General features: G+C 45.1%; 2 long non-coding RNA genes across 2 annotated transcripts; one reads left to right on the plus strand and one right to left on the minus strand.

Annotated features, from left to right (window-relative positions):
- Nucleotides 1-902: 902 nt before the first annotated feature.
- On the plus strand, nucleotides 903-17,877 carry LOC135297499 (uncharacterized). The gene is made up of 3 exons (XR_010359480.1): nucleotides 903-1,923; nucleotides 12,974-13,091; nucleotides 13,254-17,877. It is a non-coding gene; the product is annotated as an uncharacterized LOC135297499 (long non-coding RNA).
- LOC135297501 (uncharacterized) lies at nucleotides 10,041-12,142 on the minus strand. The gene is made up of 2 exons (XR_010359482.1): nucleotides 11,576-12,142; nucleotides 10,041-10,196 (listed from the first exon to the last, which is right to left on the minus strand). It is a non-coding gene; the product is annotated as an uncharacterized LOC135297501 (long non-coding RNA).
- Nucleotides 17,878-19,858: the final 1,981 nt, after the last annotated feature.

The following is a 19,858-nucleotide window of genomic DNA, read 5'->3' on the forward strand; positions in this document are numbered from 1 at the left end:
GTGGAGTCACAAAACTGTAGCACAGGACTCATGTAAGCAACCCACAATGTGTCTGATTCAGTTTTCTCATTTCACTGGGACTCCACATGCAGATTGCTCACATTTGACAGAGGTGAGCAAGGTCCCTTCCTCAGTTTGTAGGATGTGACGTGAGGGGGATATTTGCCTCCGCACAGGATTATGCATCAACAAGTACAACACAGGCAGGCAACAGGGCATCAACAGTGCAGGGAGCTGAGCTGCAGCAGTGACCACTTGATATGGGACCTGTAATTCCATCACAGGATGGAGGGCATGGCTGGCTTTGTCCTTGAAAGAAGAATTCTTTAGGGGAAGAGATGGATACTCCATGCACTCCGAGGGGGCAGAAAGCAGGAACAAAGCAGAAAAACACTCCAGTAACTTGCCAATAAAGCGTGGAAGAGTATTTCATCATACTGTTGTTACATCATTATTAGTCAAGCTTCTAGGAATCTGCTAATGTGACAGCTATTTATTATTATTACAGTGTTCAGACAGGTTTCCAAAAGGCATCATGTAGGTGCCTGACTCCCATTCATTTCAGAGAGACTTAGGCAACAGGGACTTAGCTCATAGTGCAGCCTCAGCCGGGAATGTGGGAGGCTGCATGGAGGGATCAGCCCTTCATGAGCCTCTAAACAACAAAAAACAAATAGACTTTCACAGGTACCCTATTAAAATCTAGACCAATCAAATTTGGAAAGAGCTGTTAGACTGAACTAATTAACCACTCTTAGCCCTTGAAAGCCACATGGTGGGAAACAGCCTCTGGAGTATTTGCCAGGGCACAGCAATGGCCTGATGTTCCAAGAGGGCAGCAGCTGGAGGCAGAGCCAGCACAGGCAGCGCTCTCAGGGATGTCATGGTCCCACAAGAGCTAAACACAGCTGCTGGTGAGGCCAGTCAGTGCAATAAGGCCTTTGACTGCCCTCACAGCCATGACTACATTTTAGAGGTAAAATGGCACAAGGAAGTGGATCACAGGAACAGATTCATTTGAATTCCTTGCAGTACAGCATTTACGTTGGAATTTCTTAATTCTGGTTTTTCAAAAGCTCAGCTATTATCATTTAGTGTGACTTTTCTCCACGGAAATGTACTGACTGACCTCAGTCTGGTGGAATCTCAGGTTAAAATCTGATCAGTTAGCAAGAGAAACACTGATCTCATTCCAATCCCTTGCAGATTTTTGCCCAAAAAAATCATACAGACACTTGGCAGCTTCTAACTCACTTTGGGAAGATCCAATTTTAGATAGTTGAGAACAAACTAATTCAAGAAGAAGCACATCACAAGGACTGCGATGCTTTTAAACATGATACTCAGTTGACCTGTGTTTTCCTCTTTTCCTGTCTCCCAGTATCAACTCAGTAGTGATCTCACAGAGCCCTTCCATGCTTCTCCCCGGACAGATAACTGGTAGCCAGACCAGCTGGGCATTTTGGCTTTGTCTGGGGGCTGGTTTTTTTCCCCTCCCTTGCTGCCTTAAGCTGAGAAGCAGCCTCAGAGCTCACAGAATGCCGACAGTGTGACTGCCTGTGGGCAAAGGAAGCTGGTTTCTCCCAGGTCGAGTAAGTCACTAGCAAATGTGTTTCTGTTTGGACTACTTGTTGTGGGTTGCTCCCAAAGGAATTGACCAATGCAGTACTCCTTCCCCCAAAATAGTGAGCAAACAAGATAAATCCAGTGACACTTACACATGAAAAAATAGAAGCTGATTAAACACAAGGAACAGCTCAGAACTAGGGGCAGGAAAGCAAAATGACACAGCCAAGAAATGGATTAAAGAAATAAATCGGTCGAATCAACTTGAAACGCCAGGAAGAGCTTTTTTGTCCCTGGCAAATTCACTTGAGCAACTGATCAGTAACAGAAAGGAGAGCTGAACCACGTGTCAGGCAGGTGAGTTTTCTGTGGTTGTTAATTATCCCCGGTTTCTGCAGGCGCTGTTAGTGGCTATTGATAGCGTGTGACACATCACACTCCTGCCCACATCCCTAACTTCGGGGACAGTGATGCACACATGAGCCACGTCGGGTTGCCACACAGCCCTCCACGGGCAGCCCACATAGTGGCATCTTTGCTGGCTCACTGTCACTAATCCGTTTTCTGTGTCGTTTTCTGCTGCAAAAGGAGCGCGGTGGCTCTCGGGGCAGGGGCTGGGTGTCCCTGTGCGGTGACTCACGGCATGACCATCCCCGCCCTTTCCCGGTGTGCAAACACAACCGGGACAGAACAAGAGATGGTTGTCAAATGATCGATTTGAGTTAATCAAGGCTTCATTAATCGCGGGTTTTTATCTTGGATGACCTGGGAGATTTTCTTTTGTGCCGCATAGCTCTGTCTACAATTGACTCATCCCACCTGAGGGCAGAGGATACTTAGCCCTGTCCCAGCTATTGAATTACTGCTCTGCAGTTTGTTTGTTTAATGTGTTCCCCGGCTCTTTGGCCCAAACCCACAATCTGATCGTTCATTTGCATGTAGGCAGGGGCAAGCTCCAGCTCGGAGTCAGCTGTTCAACACAACATTCTAAATAATTCCTGGACAAAGCTGAGAAACATAAAGTAAATTGGATCCCAGAGATATTTATCTTGTCACCACTGCTTAAAGTAAGCAAACTGAGCAAACAGTGAGCTGAAATAACTGTGTGTAGAAACCACTTGAAAATAGCCTGAGGTGCTTTGTTAAGGCAGGAGACCACCTTAGAAATGAGACATTTTATGCATATCAAACTGCAATACCATAACTCAGTGGTTTTCTTGCCTTAAGTAAATCAGCATTTGGGACTTTTCTGACACACTGTTTGTCCTTGCTGTGCACTGCTTGATTCACCATTGCTTTGCTTTTTGTGGAGTCATTTAAGCCTGGGCTAAGTTATGTGATCCCTCCTCTCTAGGAGAGTGTTGTAGAATTATAAATACTCAACATGAGACAGGACAGTTTATAAATCAGTTTTTGGCTCATGACACCAGCTCTCAAACTGAGAGCCACAGCATCGAGGAATTTTTTCCTACCAGCTGAGCAGCACTCAATTTTCCAACTAACACTGGTGTTTTTCCTCCTTTCTAGAAATCAGCTTATGTCAAGTGGAAAGGCAAATATAGGAAATAATTTCCTGACATTGCTCTCCTGGTAGTTTTTTGTATAACTGTTGGACCTGTAGCAAGACTGAGCTATGACTTGGGTGGAAGAAGAGGCCACCTGTGCTATGGTGAACAGGAGAGGAGGTCTCCACATGGCACTCAAATGAGTTAATACCAAGAAAAAGGCTGGCAAAATGCAAAGACTTTGCTGTTAGTCCTACAAGCAAATCACCTTTAGTGCTCTGTGTGATGGTGGAAACACATCTCAGCTGTTTTTTTTTTCTATACAAAATTATGTATTAAAGTAGAAGGGAGGTAAAGGAATTGGTTACATCCAGGCAAAGAAGTCAGGCATGAACAGCCCTTCAAAGCACAGAAGCAGCATGCACAGAGGTGTGGTGGATAGGCGCAGGTTCCTTCTCCTGTGCCCTGTTCTTGCTGTGACTGCAGGCTCTGGGGACCTACCCTGCACACACTGCATGCTGCCTTACACTCCCTAAGGCATCCAGGAAATCAATTCCAAGCTTTGTTCACAGACATTTTCCGTATCTTTCCTATTTTAAGCCTTGCTGCTGCCCTCTGAGGCCCTTAGTGGGACCTGGGAGCTGAAAGGGAAACATACCAGGTTGAGAATACTCCTGCATGTAGTCTTTAGAGCAGTTTGGATGCTTCAGAGAAAGGAGTTAATCTGTTCCCAGTTGGGAGCAGTCTTCAGGCAGGATTTGCAAGGCAGTAGGGGCTGTACCAGACGTGAGGGCAGTGATTAACTCCCTGCCTGGATCACTGAGGAGCTGTGCATAATTGGCACCTTATTTTAGCAGCTTTTAGGATCCAGTCTATAATTAAGAGTTTAGATTAAATTCACCCTGATTTGAAAGAGAGAAGCTGAGAAAACAGGGATTGTTTGGGACTATAATGGCCTGGGTTTTATCCCTTCTTGAAGGGGAGGGAAGAAAAGCTTTAGGAATCCAGCCATTTCTGTCACAGAGTTACTCTGATTTTGTTAGAGTCAAACAGAAGCTTTTACTACTCAAGACAGTGTGAATTCCCATAAGTGCTTATTTTTAAAAGGAATGATTCATAGATACTTATTTTTATTTAAAGATGAATTGTTTTCTGGGGGGATTTAAATCTTTCTTGACAGTGGTTGTAACTTGACATGCCACAAAGCAGGGCTGTCACATAGCAATTGGAAGATAATGCTGACGAGAAACTGGCTATTCTCGCTGGGCTGTCTGGATGGGAAGGAGCTCAGACAGTGAACAAATAGAGCCACGTGAAACACTGCTAGAAGCAACCTCCAGAGGTCACCTCTGTTGCTAGGCAGGATTTGCTAACACAAGCAAGGAAACGAAAATTAACCTCAGAAAATAATTTAATCTTTAATAATTCAGGCTGGTACTGACACTTAGGAATAGATTTAATTTTTGGATGCAGATTTTTATAGCAAATGTAACCTTCCCCCTTATTTTTTTTTCCCCCATCCCAGTTCACTTTGACTGGGGAATAATTCTCAGCCCAAGCTCATGATTGATTTTGTCTGGAGTTGACATCTCTCCTGGTGGGCCCCATCATGATCCCACCAGTGGAATTAAACCACCTGGAAAATTTGGGCCAGGAGCCTTGTGTGGAGAGCTCTCTTCGGGGGGACAACACTTTTAAATTAACTGGCAGAAACCATCAGTGGGGAATGATTGCCAGTTCCATCTGAGGGGAGCAATCCCAGCTGCAGGCTGTAATTCCTCTTACCTGTACACTGGAAAAATCTCCCAGCATTAGCTCTTTTTTCCTCTCAGAGGTGCTAAAAATATGTTCTTTGGAAACAGAGTAGTACTGGTTTGAAATGGGAGAGGGAAGAAGCAAAGATATCTGGGACCTATGTGTAGGGCATGCTGACAAATTTCCAAAGTGTTTTCAGGGACAGCAGTTCACAGGCAGCATTGGGTTCTGAAATCATTGTCATCTGTCCCACAGCTAATTATGTGAGTAGATTAGTCACTGCTGGCTTTGGCAGGGCTTTTCATTTGATTTCCAAAAAGAGGCTGCAATCTTCAGTCCTATCTCACCTGCTTGTGGCACACTGGCCAAGGAAAGGTCCATGAGGACAACACAGCACTTGTCTGGGCAAGGGAGAGCAAGAATATTGAGTGGCATTTTGGGGGGCAGAAGGAGAGCTCTGTTCATGTTAGCCTTGGACTGTTTGATTTAGTTTAGGTTTTTTTTTTTTCTGTTTTGTTTTTTATTATTGTTATTATTCTATACAGTGAAAAGCTCCTGGAATCAAGTTAAAAGGTGAAAATATGGACTTTCTTGGAACAAAGTGCAAAACACTTCCAACTTTTTGAGTTACAGAGTCCTGATATCAAACCAAGGTGGTTTGCTTATGAGGTGGATCCTACACTGCCAGCTCAAACCTTCCTGCTGCAGAGCAGGACTGGTGCCTGCTCAGCAGGAAAACATGGGGCTGCCAACTTGAGCCAGCTGCAGGGCTGCACCAAGGCCAGCTGAGCTGTCTCACCAGCCAGGCAGCCTGGGCAGTGGGGTTTGGTAACCTCCTCAGTCGTGCTGGTGAAAATCATCTCAACTCAAGGCCCACCTTCCAGTGAGAAGCTTGAAGCAACAGCAGCAGCAGCAGCAATATCTGAGGAAGAGGGCTTGGAGTCTGGAAGTTTCTGGTCATAAAGCCTGGGAAACCCTGAAGAAGTCAGGTATTCAGATATGAATGTGATGGCTCTCCTTCATACTTCTGGCAGATGTTTATCCAAATGCCATCAACTGCTGTTTGCAAAGGGATTAAAGGGTGCAGGAGTCACTGAGGTATCTCTTACCTACATCGGGGTTTAGTCACTTCAAGTGTAATTGCAGTTTCCACCTTAAACTGCTCTTGGCTACCTACTTTTTCATGCTTCCACTTTTCTGAAGGATCTTCAGATCCTCCAATGCAATGAAAAACACTGGCACATTGACTCATGGTTGATTCCCTGAAGAAAGCACTGGGAAACAGCATTTAGAGACAAGAGCTGAGCATGCTGCATTTGCCAACCATATGCTGGGATATTTTCTTTCATACTGGGCTTCACCAGTAGCTTGTATTTACAGGGGTAGAGTTGGAAACAACACAGATTGGGAGTAAACAGCATTCAAAAATCATGTTGAGATTTAGCATCCTTTATTTCAGAGAAGGAAGTACAAGAAAGGAAAAAACAGAAAACGCGGTAAGGGCAGATCACACCAGAGTTCTCACTGGCACCCCAGAAAAGAGGAGTTAAAAGGCATGATTTGAAGGAGTGTAATTTGCAGATATTTATAGGGAAGATGAAATGATGATGGCTGTAAGAAGGAAGCACCCCATGGAACTGGCTGGTTGCCAAATCCCACCATCAGGTGACTTCTGATGAATAATATAGGCCAGAGTTATGCCGAATTTGCATTGCTTCCATATGCACAGAGGAGAGAAAGAATGGACCAAGCTGCCTTATCCCTTCAACAGGTCACAGGATTGCTCCTGTTCTGATGAACCTCTCACTGCTCCACAGGGGTTCCTCACCCCCTCTGGGCCCATGAAACTTGCTCTGTCCCAGACTGCAAGGCAGCTGTGCTGGGGACAGGGAGGCCTAGGAACATTGCAGGACAAGTACATGTGTAAGTCACTGCAGGGATGAGGCAGCCAGGATAGTGCTTACAGTGAACCTGAAAAGGAGCTGTGTTGAAGGACCCTCTTAAGACCTGAATTCCATGGTGTAACACAAGTTGTGCAGAAATGCACAGCTCAAACCTAGTTTTTTTTGAAGGGGAGGCCCATTAACTGGCTCCAAAATGTGCTCCCTTCTTGCCTTGACTGCCTCCCTCTTCCAGCATCTACCACCTGCAGAAAGACCCCTCACCCCTTTCCTCTCCCACAGAGCCCACTTCTCCTTACATGCTGCTGTGCACTGGGGACTCTCACTGCATTCAGTCCTTTTTCTTACTGACCAACAAGCTCTGCTCTAAAGGCCAGATTCTGCTGGTGAATCTCCATGGGACTGACAGGAGCCAGCACACTGAGGGCAGCCCAAGCTGCTTTGGGTCAATGAGATATTCATTTAGATTCTGCTTTAAGATATTTTGCTGCCATAGCTAAGAGTGGTGGGTGTGGCAATATTTCATAGGGCTTCCATGGCTTTGTAGCCAGGAGAGACAAGAGGCTGTAGCAAAAGCAGTTGCTGTGCACATGTGAGGCTGTATTTGTCATTCTAAACCAAGAAGCACATTTTAGCCTGGCTTTCTAAAGAAACAGAGCTTATGCTTTCATGCTGCTTTTCCATCTGTTCCCCTCTGATTGTTCCTCAGCAAATCTGGAGCCCATTGGCCAGTGTCAGCCAAATTTGACCATGGAACAGTGTGCACTTCCCTCTGTGGAGAGAGGGGTGGCTTGGTGCGGGAGAAGGCAGGGATAGCCCATCTCTTTCATTGGGAATGACCACAGCCAACTGGACCAGAGTGCCAGCTTGGCCTGTCAGCCCACGCTTGGCTCTGCCTCCACCACAGCTTGTGCCCAGCCACGCAGGCTGGGTAAGACCTTGGCTACCTTGGCTAGTAACTGTGCCTGCTGGGGAGAGTCTCCTCCCTGACCATTGTGCTAATCAGCTTAACCCTGCAAGATGTCATCTGATAAACTTGGGCTCTCTAAGAAAATATCTCGTAGTTATTTTGTGTTTGTGTGATTCAAAGCACCCTGAGAGGAGATGATATATTATTAAATGCCTAATTTTCTCAAGAATTTGCATTTTGACCTGACAATATTTTGAGGAAACCCTTTGAGGGATGTCTTTTTGCAGAGCAATCACAAGTGTTACTGTAAACACATGCCCCTATCAGTGCCTCTGTCTGACCTCGCACCATCAGATAAGCAGGCTTAGCCTTCACATGTCTGTAGGGATTACTTTATATCTGTCCATAGCGGTGACTGGGATAAAGTGATATTTTCTGCAAATACAGTTTAGCCTTTAGGAAGTCACTGCTTACTCATGTGTTAACCTCAGCTCTGAGCAGGTGACCAAAGGCAGGCAGACTGCAGCTTGTCTGAGCTATAAATAAAGAGGAGCCTGCAGCTACAGCTGCCTGTGCTCTGCTGCAGGTAAATATTTGTCCATGGAAGCTCAGGGAGAGCAGCTTGCATTTGAATGGCTGACCACAAATCCCCACAGGAGACTTCAATAAAACTGATTTGGTGGCATCAGGTGCCACAAGGTATTAAGACTCCCAGGAAAAAAAATAATAGTTCAGTTCATTATCTCAGTGACAGGCTGTTGACACAGAAATGCAGTATTTGATACCAGAGACTCAAATAATGAAGAGTCAGAAGCCAGCTCAGGAGATCTACCTCTTAGGCTAAGGCAGGAGCAAGTACTTCAGGATCATCCTAAGCGTATTTTAAATATCTCAAATGGCAAAGATTCCACAGTCTTCCTAGTTAAACATAACATTTGTGATATATTTTCTTTCTAGTGGGTATTCCATTCTCATTCTCTGAGCTGCATCCTCCCTGAAGTGTATCCAGCTTTGATTACAACTGTCCAAAATTTCAGGAGCTGTTTTCCTATGTCCCAGTGACTTTCCTGGGTTGTAAATTTGACAGCATCAATAATTTTGAATCTCCTACTTTCCCAATACATTCAGGATGCGGGTCACTCCTGATTCTAGCTTTGTAAAAAGCTGATTTCTGACATGCCAATGAAAAGCTAGGGAGCAGAGAGGCTACAATGCAGGACAGTTTGAGAGAACTGCCCTTCCCAAATCCTTGCAACACTCCTGGAGTTCTGTGTAGCCACAGCAGGTTGACTGATCCACTACTCTTCGTCCCTACACGTCTCTGCTCCTTTGTGTTCCTGTGTGTGGTGATGAAAACCAGTGCAGAGCCCCAGCTGGGGTAGAAACATCAGAGCACATCAAAGAGGCCACTCAGCAGAACAATCTGTTGGGGCACATTTGACAGAGAGTGGGGGCCACTTGGGTGACACTGCAAAAGCAGAGAGGGCAGAGAGCAGAGGAGGGGAAAAAGGGGTCTCCACACCACCCCAGCACCATCATCACCCCCTGCCACTGCTTTGCCAAACTCCCCTGTCAGCAGCACAACCCCAAATGTCTTACCTTTGCTCCTTAAAGGCCTTTTGTGGCCTCTTTCCATGCAGTTCAAGTGTCTCCATTTAGCAAAGCACAACACTCTCATTGATAAGGTGTTTTTTCCACACTGCACCAGGCAGCAAAGGAGCCCCTCTGTTTAAACACCATGACATCACCTTCAAGGTCATCCTATAAATTCCTTCCTAAAACTGTTTGTCACAAGCTCTGTGGAAAATGCAGTGACAATGAGACTGATGGCATGCATTAAATACACTGCCAAGCACAGACTTCTGCTCTGACTCTTGACTTTGAGCATGGGAGCTTCTCTGCTGTGTTCTATCTCACATTGGGCTGGGTTGCTGGCACATGGGCCACCTTTCTCTTTTATCTTTGCACAATGGGCACCCCAGTACAAAGCTGGAGCTCTGAGCTCAGACACAATTAATAAGCAAGTTGGTCACAGCAGAATGGAGAATGAGTATCAGTTGTTTTAAGGTCAGAACAGTCTTGAAGCTTTGTTAATACAATTTCAGTATTATTCTTTATGAAACAATCCTGCTTAACCAAGATGACCAGACTTTTCCCCTCTCTAATTTTAATGTGGTTTTATAAAATGGATACATTTGGCATGTCATCTGGAGACATTAACCAGGGAGGTTAAGAGGTGAGGCTGTTGGGTTTAAAGCATCCATTTAGTAGATAGATAAATGAATTGACTAAGTGCTACCTCATTTGTCATTGGGCTATTATACCTGATTTTTTTTCTGGGCTAGTTCTAAGCTATTGGTTAATGGGATAGAATTAGATTTTTACAGAACTCTGTGCAGATAATTTTCTTGGAAAACATTTTGAAGAGCCTGCCTGTCCAGAATATAAGAGGTGATGTTCCACTGCTGTCTGATGGATTGGTCCTCAAACAGCAGGACTGCATCTGCAAGTGGTAGCCTGTGGCTCCTCCATTAAAGTTTCTGCACTAGCACAGGAGAGCTGTAATAAAGAGAAATGACATATTAATGTGGAAGTAAGTTCAAAGCCCTCAGATCTGAGCATCATGGGACATTAAGGAAATTTAACATTTGATCTAGAGCAGGGCTCCTTGGCCTGGGGAGCCTCAGGTCCAAAGTCATCACATTTTAAAATTCTGTGTGCTGACTGTTTAACTTGGGCTTATCTGTCCTCACGAGATTAATCCAAATAAAGAATAATACCAAGGTAACTTCCTCACAACGGGGTCCCAGAGCAATGGAGAGCCGTTTCAAACTATATCAATACTAGGTGATGTAAAACCTGGCTGGATAAAACAGTGTCTTAAACATAACAAAAGTTATCCTACACCTGTGGGGACAGAAGTAGAGGCAGATTTTCCATATATTTTCCCTATATTTTAGATTATATTTTCCTCTGAAAAGCTCCCTGCCTTTCCCATATTCTAACATCTCAGTCAGGCTGAGGAAGGTACAGAGGGAATGCTCTGGGACATTCCAGGGTTATGAAGTATTTAATCTGCAGGACACCCTTATCTGAAGTTGGTTGAGACAATTCAGACAGAAATAGGTCCCATCCTAACAGAGAGTAAAGTGAACAGAGGATGTTTTCTAGTGGATAATTGACAGAATTCCACAAAATCACCACCAAGGCATTACAGAGAAGCTTTTCTTTTTTTTTTTTTTAGCCCTAGCAATGAGGCTGAAGGATGCATAAAACACAGAAGGGTTCTGCATAAGGTGAGGGGCAATTCCCTATACACTCAGCAGGGCTTATTTGCCCCCACAAGAGATCTAGAAGAGGGTGGTGTTATTCCTTCACTACATATCTCCTTTGATGCTCTCTATTTTTGTCAAGCAACAGTGATCTCTTTCCACAGTATATCCTTGACCTTACGTATGTTCATTCCCAAGCTCTTCCTATCATTCTGTTTTGCTCTTTACTCCTCCTTTGTTATACTTTCCTTAGCAAACAGAGTCTCATGATGCTCTCTGTGGCTGGGAGGAACTCCCTTAGCACAACCCCAGATCTCACTTGCTGTTCTCTGTTAAAATCCTACTCAGGAAGCCCAAATGCCTGGAAAAAAGCTGTAGGTTGACTTGCTGCTCTTGTGTTCACTTTTAGCCCCCAGCCATGCCGTGCTCGGGTTTTTTTCTCTGCCTTGAAAACTGTTTGGGAGCATCTTGGCCATTTTGCTCTGGGTGTGTGTCTCAGGCAGCTGAGAGGATTGGATACTCTGACTGGCACCCTTGTATTTTACGAACAAAACATTAATATTGTGAATAGTGAGCTGCTTTAGGACCACAGCTTGGCAGGTTCTGTCATGCAGAACTGAAAGCAGACTTGCAGTTGAGGTCCAAAATAGCCTGTGAATGCCTCACCAGGGAGGCTGGGATGACAGGCACCCAGCTTCCTAGCAGGTGCTCATTTCTTTCACATGGAGCTACTGCTGGAGGTCAGGGCCTCTTTATTGGAACATGGTGTGACTGCATCACTTCTGTTACAGCACAAAGAACAGAGTCATCCCAGTGACACTGAGAATGGGCCTTTCAGTGAGGTGAATAAATAACAAACGCTCTCTGTCACTGGAAACCTGTGATGGTGTCAGTACAAATCAGGGGATAACAAGAAAGAGGTGCTCCCAGCTACATTGTCTCTCTATAGATTTTGTCTCAGAAAGGTTGCACCACTTTTTTGGGAGGTTCTGCAAAATGCAAGTGTTCAGTTTTGGAACTGATGCTCATCAAGTCATGGAAATATTGGCTGAAAGTCCCCTCTGCAGGTCTCCTCCTGCACGTCTTGCCTAAAATCCAGCCTGGCTCTCCCAAACTGCAAGCCTTGGATACCATCCCTTGTATTGTCCACTGTTCCTGAAAAGTATCTGCTGTTTGTGTCTCTCAGCTGGGTGATTCTGGCCACCTCCAGCTCATGTCTCCCCAGCCTAAACAAGCCCAGCTCCCTCCAGGTCTCTGAGGGGTACATCCTGCAGATCCTGAACACACAGCAGCCCCACTGGGCCCTGCCTGTTTCCCCACATCCCCCTTGACCTGGGAAGGGAAGCCAGGACACAACCCAGGTACAGCCTCCCCATCACCAAGCAGTCTGGAATAAGTAACTTCTCTCAGAGCTGGCTGTCCTCCTCCCCAGGAACACACACAAAGGCTTTCTGAGGGAGGAGGTGCTGTCAAAGGCACTCATGGGTTCTTACCCAGGAAGTTGTCCAGTTGCTTTTTGAACCTCCATAAAGGTTTGAATCTAAAATCTCCTCCAGCAAGGAGTTTTACAGATTTCTTGCACAGTGTGTGAAAGACCACTTCCTCCTGCTTTGTGGAGAGCTTGCTAATTGCTAGTTTCATTTCTTGTTCTCATGCAAGAAAGCACAATGAACCATTTATCATCCTCCTGCCCTTCCTTTTTTTATAGATCTCCATAGAAGTGATAAAAAAGGACAAAAATACATGAGGAAGACAAATGCTATATTCTGCTTTTCTCTCCCTTTATGTCCTGAAACATGTGACTCCTAACACTCATTTGAGCATCACCTTTGGAGATTGTCTCTCATTGTTTCCTTCTCCTTTGTCTTTATTGCACTCCACCAGTGAACAGCAACAAGGAGTAACAGGCCATAAACAACTATTTTCCTGCTCATTTACCTGTGTTGTTCTGGCAATTGCTTAATGGTAAACATATGACTTACTGACACAGTTTAGACCACAATGCTAACAAGTTTAATTTCTTGCCTTTGAAGGCTAATACAATTTTCCTTTGCATTCCTCCAGGCCATAGTCAAGAACAGCCACAAGCAGAGGTGCTCTCAAGACCCCCAGCTGCATTATCATCTGAATTTCATTAGTATTCTGAATAGCACCCCTGATGAAGTTGACTGGGAAAAAAAAGGTAACTTAATCTATTAAAGAGCTGCAAAAAAGAGCTTTAATTCTTTCTAAAAGATTGTTTTAGCTTCTTGCTCTGCTAATCTGATGCTTGTGTTTATAAGGACAGTCAGTATTCATCCTCAAGCAACAATTTTAATGTCTGCTCAACATATGCTGTTTACAGATTTAGAAGTCACTGATCTTGCAGGCAGTTTGACATTCAGCAAAGAACAAGGCCTGAAGGGAAGGAGATAGCCTGCAGGTTAGGAACAACCAGCTGAACCCTGGAGAAACTAACCCCAGCCTCCAGAAGAGCTTTGCTAGAGCAAGGGGTTCAGGCAGGGGCTGAGGGAGGGGTGCACTTCTAAGCCTCTCCTCTGAATCTGACACAGGCAGGAAGCCTTCAAGTCCTCAAAATGTTCTGTTCATCCAAGGCTGGCTGGAAAATAAGCTGGCCACCTCCATGGGGTGGGAAACCTGATGTGGAGCACAGCTGGTGGTGTCCTGCTGATACCAAACAAAGGGGCTCCCACTCTTCACTCTGTTGACTCAGTTATCCTGAGTCTATCACAAGGGAGGACAGCGTGTGTCCTGTGAGCAGGAGATGGTGATGTAGGAAGAACAAACAGCCTCTTATGGGGACGGGAATTATCAGGAGACCTGACAATAACCCTTGCCAGGGACTTTCCCCGTGCTTATTAACCATCCAAAGCAAACTGAGCTGCTTTTTCCTGGGCCATGAGGTTAAAGACGGTCTCTGTTTAACACACAGTGTCAGGTGTGCCGACAGGGAGGCAGGCTGGGCTGTGGGTTTTTTTACGCTGCAGAGCCACCCCATATAGAGGAAAGTTCCTAGGGCTGCATGCAGAGGTGGACGCGACCCTGAAACAGGGAAGAGGCTGAAGGAGACACAAGACAGCAGCCAGAATCCTTGATCTGATGCTTTGGATTGACTGAGTGCAAGTTGCTGTTCACGTGGTGCTTAGCCTATGATTTAGCAAACAAGAGTTTCTTGCGCAATAGATCGTAATTCCTAATGGGAGCTGGATCTTGGTTTTCCCTCCTCAATGCCTCGGTAGTGGCTCTTCTCCTAAAATTATTGAATGGCACCACCTTGTGGGTGCGCGGAGGTGCGGAGACTTTTCCATCTTTATTCCATGTGCGGACCCTGCAGGGGCACATCTGAACAGCGAGGCGTGCAAAGGGGGATTCGTTCTCACGCTGCTTCTCAAAGACCGGGCACTCATCAATAAGTGCTTTTCTGCTTGTTTGCTGCCAGCTGACAGAAACAGATTTTAGTGCTTAGGGGTTGATTTTCAGAGCTTAATTGATTTTGCCGTTGCTAGAGGTTGTATCGGAAAACTGTAAACAGACAAAATAATTGGCACTTTCCAATTATAGAGGAAGTGCAGAGGAAAAACACTGAAATACACATTAAAGATCATCTGCCCAGGATGCCACTTCTTATCTTTTTCCAAGGTGTGAAATCTATGTGTCAGCTTGTCCATGCATCACACAATTCCCTAAACTCCTGAAAGTAAGGTGTAGTGGGAGAATTTACCATATTGTACTGTTGAGTTTGCCTTTAGGGATTACCCTGGCTGTGACAGACAGCACATGTCCTAAACTGCAGTTTCTGGGAAGCACCAGACATATGTTTGTGAATAGAACAGCCTGTGTACATCGACTCCAAGACTTTCCAGAAAGCACTGGCTGCATGTTGTGTATTTTATACAGCATTAAGAATCACGTTACCATGGGTATGCAGGAACCCAGGATGCTAAACAGGAGCTATGGCACAGTGGGACTGTGCATGTATGGAGTCCCAGGTTTTTTGGTCAAGTGGGATTATCATGTATAAACCCAAGAAGCTCCACTAAATCTACCCAGACAAGATTTTGCAGAGTGAAGAGGATGATGTCCTAAAAAAATGGATATATTGTAGCCTAAACCATATCAAGAAAAGAACAGAATCTTAAGCAGAATATAGACAGGTGGGCAGACACATCCATACAATTCTATTGTCCACAGGGGAAAAAAAAAACCATAAATAAATACAAATGGTTAAACTGCTAATTAAAATTTTCAAGCTTGCTTCTCAAACTCGGTTTCAATTTTGGAAAGAGCATTTTCCTTTCACAGTGTTGCCTCTCCAGCCATGTGCCTGTCCAGTTTTTTTCTAGGCAAAGTTACAAGGGCTGGATGAAAAGCTGTGCCAGAGATGTGCTGAGACACCATGGGCAGAACAACATGGTCAAAGCAATGTGGTCCACAAAGTGAGGAGAGTGCCAAGAAAAGGGATGGGGAAAGCTTGCCAGGGGATTAGGGAGGTTTCTGAGAGCAGGCATGAAGTTAGGAGTGGGAAGGCACCAGGCCACTCAAAGCAAGGCTCTGCAAGGGACAGTTTGCTGTGTGTTCCCAACAACCCGAGGCACCCACCAGGATAACCCCATCTGGAGTGTTGAATGAGCACAGAGTGAACAACAGTCCTGTCCCCAGAGCACCTGCAGCCTGACAATAGCCCGGGATGTGCTGAGGGGAGAGCGTGAGCTGTGAGAGCAGGTGGGTGGTGTGAGAGGCAGCAATGCTGGCACATCAGCAGCCAGAGCTCTGTGGTTGCTTTTTCCAGCCGTGACAGTGGAGCACAGTTTAAAGCAGGGATCTGGAAGAAGAAAATGAGGCAGGCTTAGAGACAGTGGTGGGGATTTCCTCTTTGCTGCCCTGAACACACTGCCTGTGTGGGAGCAAAAATGAAGATGCTTACTTGGAAATTCAGAAAACTGATAACAGCAGTGACCTCTGGGATAAATCAGAAACTGCTGTCAATATCCAGTTTTGAAGAGCAATAGTAGGAAGGAAGGGAATTTACAGGCTGATGTCATCAGTAGTGAATGTTTGCAAAAGGGATTAAAGGAAGTGAGGGAGCCCCTCTAGTGGGAGAATCCAAGAAAGGCAATCTCAGCCATTAGCTGGCAAAATGATTCTAATGCAGCATCCAGGATGGTTGCAAATGTGAATCAAGATTGTCCCAAAATGAACAGCGTGGCATCATTTATATTATGTAAGGTAAAATACCCTCAAAACTGAAGAAAACATCCAACAGTTTCTAACCAGCTGATCACAAGAAAAGCTTTTCCTGACTTGATATCTGGTGAAGGAGCCAAGACTGAGCATATGAACAGAACACCCCTATGATGCACACAAATTTTAAATCATGTAGAAACAGTAGCATATTTCATAGTCTTTTGGCCTGTACTCCAGAACTCCCTGTTCATTCACCAGGTGCTAGGGAAGGTCACAGAGACACTAAAATGCTCAAATTAAATAATGGTCCCACCTCTTGTGTGAATCTGAGGTAGCCAGAAAAACTTGCAGCATGTCAAAAACATAATACAATGAGAAAGGAAAAAGCATAGTCCATAATACAAAGGGAAAGGAAAAAGCATAATCCATAATACAATGGGAAAGGAAAAAGCACTGTCTGCCTCCATTACTAGGGGAAATCACTGACTCTGTGTCCACCTCAGTTTCCAATTTGTAAAGTAGGGTGAAGAGCAGTTCTTCACTCTTATAAAAAGGCACATGTCAAAAATCATGAAGGCTCTGAAATGCCAACATGTTCAGGAGAGGGAACCAGCTTAGTGTCTGGGCTTGATGTGTAGTGGCACCAACTTTAACAGCTTGCAGATTCTGTTTTAGCACTGAGCTGCCAAACAGGACAGCAGACCAGCAGGGCTGCATTGGGAGAGGACAGCTCCAGCTGCAGAGCAGGCTTGCTTATGACAGCCACCTTCTGCTCCAGGAGCCATGGCTGTCAGGAGGACAATGCCTCTGCCTGATGAAGAGGATGAGGAAGATAATGTCCATTAGACACCTGTAATAGTTTAACACTTGGATTTTATCCTGCAGCAACACATTCAATATTTCCACCTATTTATGTGGTGTTTTAGGGCTGTATTTGACAGGCTTTAATGTAAACATGGTATTGCTGGCACACCAAGAGCTTTTTTTTTGGCATTGCTTTTACAGAGTCTTTACATAGAGTGAGTTGATGTGTGACTCATATAAATTCAGATTTTTTTCTTACTTTGAGCAGATGTGGCCCCTCAGTGTGAGCCTGAAAACAGTTGGGGTGTTGCTGGGGTTTATTTACAAACCTCTAAGCCAGCAGTTTCAAATCTGGGTTAAAGTTAGATGCCTGTTTCCATGACAGATGGTCTCATTTTGAGAAGGAGTGAGTCTTGACAACTGGGGCTGGCTGGGAGAGTGAATTTCTGTTTCATAAAGACGATTCTATTTTCAGCGTATTTTCAGATCCCAGATCAAGATTTAAACCTCCAAATTCAAATATCGTTTAGGGATGAACAACATTTCATCTTGCCAGCATCAAGGCTCCTGCTGATCCCTGGCTGCTGCCAGTGTTTATCCAGGCTGCTGCAAGAACGAGGAGTGCTGTCTGTGTTGTCACCTGCCTGACAGAGCTGGGGGGTGTCAGGGGTGAAGGCTGGCTGGGAGCCTTTCTCAGGGGGTTGTGCACTTCCCAATGGTTGTGCTCTGGGGTTCAGGGAACAAGTCTGAGCCCGTGGGCTGTCCCTGTGACTTGGCATGGCAGGATTGTGTTAGGGGGTCCCTGGGCTCCACAGCAGCCCTGGAGGTAAAAGGACCAGAGAAGGGTTGTCATAGAAACCCTGACTGTTCTTTAGCCCTGACAGGATCAGATCTCATCAGAGGCTTTTCTGGAGCAACTCAAGGAAAAGCATTTCCATAAAAATGTTCTTGTCCTTCCACTGCAGACTCCAGTTACATTGACCAAGCAGTGCCTGCTGCTGCTCCAGCCTTCAGGAGATGGGGGTGGCACAGCACAGTGCCACCCTCCCCTCCTGAAGCAACAGCTCTGACTGGGGGAGGGGAGGAACCCCCACTCCTGTCACACAGGGTGCCTGCGGAAGCGTGTGGAATCACACAAGGTGTCTGACATTGGTACTGAGGAGCTCCAGATTATTTTCCCTGGCCTCCAGCTGCTTTTGTGGAAAGGTAGGGAGCTTCACTAGCTCCTTCCAGCAGCTCTGTGCAGGTGTTCTCGTGTCCTTATCCCATCTCAAATGGCACAAGATGTTACATTTCAGGGCAACAGCCCCTTGGGAATTGTTGGTCATTGCCAACATCACTGCCAGGCAAAGCAAAGGGAGGGCACGTCCTGTATCTGGGGAATTTCACCATGATCCTTGTCAGGGAAAGCAGCATCCCTCCAGTCCAACTCCTGGCCCCCAGAGCCTGGATTTTTATTCACTGACCACAGCTTGGTGCAGAAAGGCAAAGCCTGAGAAAAAGAGGAAGAGGGGAGAAACCACACTCAGTGTGCTACACACACACGACAACTGGGGCATGTGCTGCTGAGCAGAGGGGAGCTTGCAGTCCCAGAACATGGATATAGGCCATGGCCCTCCGTTAGCCTGCATTATTATTGGGTGGCACCCAGAGGAATTTTGCTGCCAGTGGTGTAACTCTTCTTCTTCTTCAAATTATCTCATACACCATTACGAAGAGGGCCAGACCGATTTTTTTGTTTGATTTCAGTACCTTGCATTGACATTTGAAGGAGTGTTTGCAAAGGCAGTCTGACATGTGTAACCCAGAAAGCTGCCTTTAAACATGAGTTTGTGCAGACTCCATGTTATGGAGGGAAAGAGCTTCTACTTCTTATGTTTTCACCTAAAGAAAACAAAACCAATAAAACAAAACCAAAACCACCCAAAAGAAAACCAGCATTCAACCGACACCTATATTAAAAATTTAAGCCATCCCTCTAAATGTAAATGATTTGAAAGTTCAGCTGATTTCTTTCTGCCTTTCACTTTTGGTTACTTTGCAGTAAAAGTTCTTTCTTCATCACTAATTATAAGCTTTATTGAATGGGGACAGTTTTGCTCATGATGGGCAGAAGACTCTTTTAAAACAAAATATAGGAGTCATTAACTTAAATCCTGCATTATGCCAAGGCAGTCCAACATCCTTTGGAGCATTACTGATGGATTTTTTTTTAATTAGTCACAAATAGAATTAATTTTTCTGTACTGAATCAACCAATCAAGTATATGAGCCAGAGGCTTCATTCAGCAAAGGGGGTACTTTGTGAAGATCTTTAAATGTCCTGTTCAATTCAGTGGCTGTTGGCTGGGATGTCATTAAGGGCTGTTAGGCACTAGCAACTGTTTCAGGGTTTCTGGTATTGATAGTATTTGTATGGTCACACAGCTCAGAGGTGCCCAGGATGGTATTTCCCTGGGTGCTGATGAAGGAGCACTGAGGCAGCTCTCCCACAGGAAGCTCACACTCCAAACAAACACTGTACCTCAATAGATTTGATGGGAATCTAAAAGTGCTCAAAGCATTTGTGAGGTACCAAAATGCTCCTCTGTTAAGCAGCCTTACGGAATTTCCTGCTTTCATTTTGCAATGCATCTGCTCTTGAGTGAATTCTCAGTGGCTGACTTCAAATATACATTAAACCATGAAGATGGAGGAAAATAGTGACCAGCTGCAGGTTAGCAAGGATCTGAACTCATTATATGTGATAGAAGAAGCAATTTGTCACTGTCTGAGTCATCACAAGTGCCCTACTCAAGGAATCCACTCTTCCAATACAATTCTTTGAACAAAGCATTAGAGATAATAAAGTCCAGAGGAAACTTACTTGGACAAATACAATTTTCAGGTAGTTCTGAAAAGCTTATTGTTGATCAGACTGTGCACTTCTCCCAGATTAAAAATCCTTTTCAGATAAAACCA

Source organism: Passer domesticus, chromosome 3 (genome assembly GCF_036417665.1).
Source record: "Passer domesticus isolate bPasDom1 chromosome 3, bPasDom1.hap1, whole genome shotgun sequence".
NCBI lineage: Eukaryota > Metazoa > Chordata > Aves > Passeriformes > Passeridae > Passer > Passer domesticus.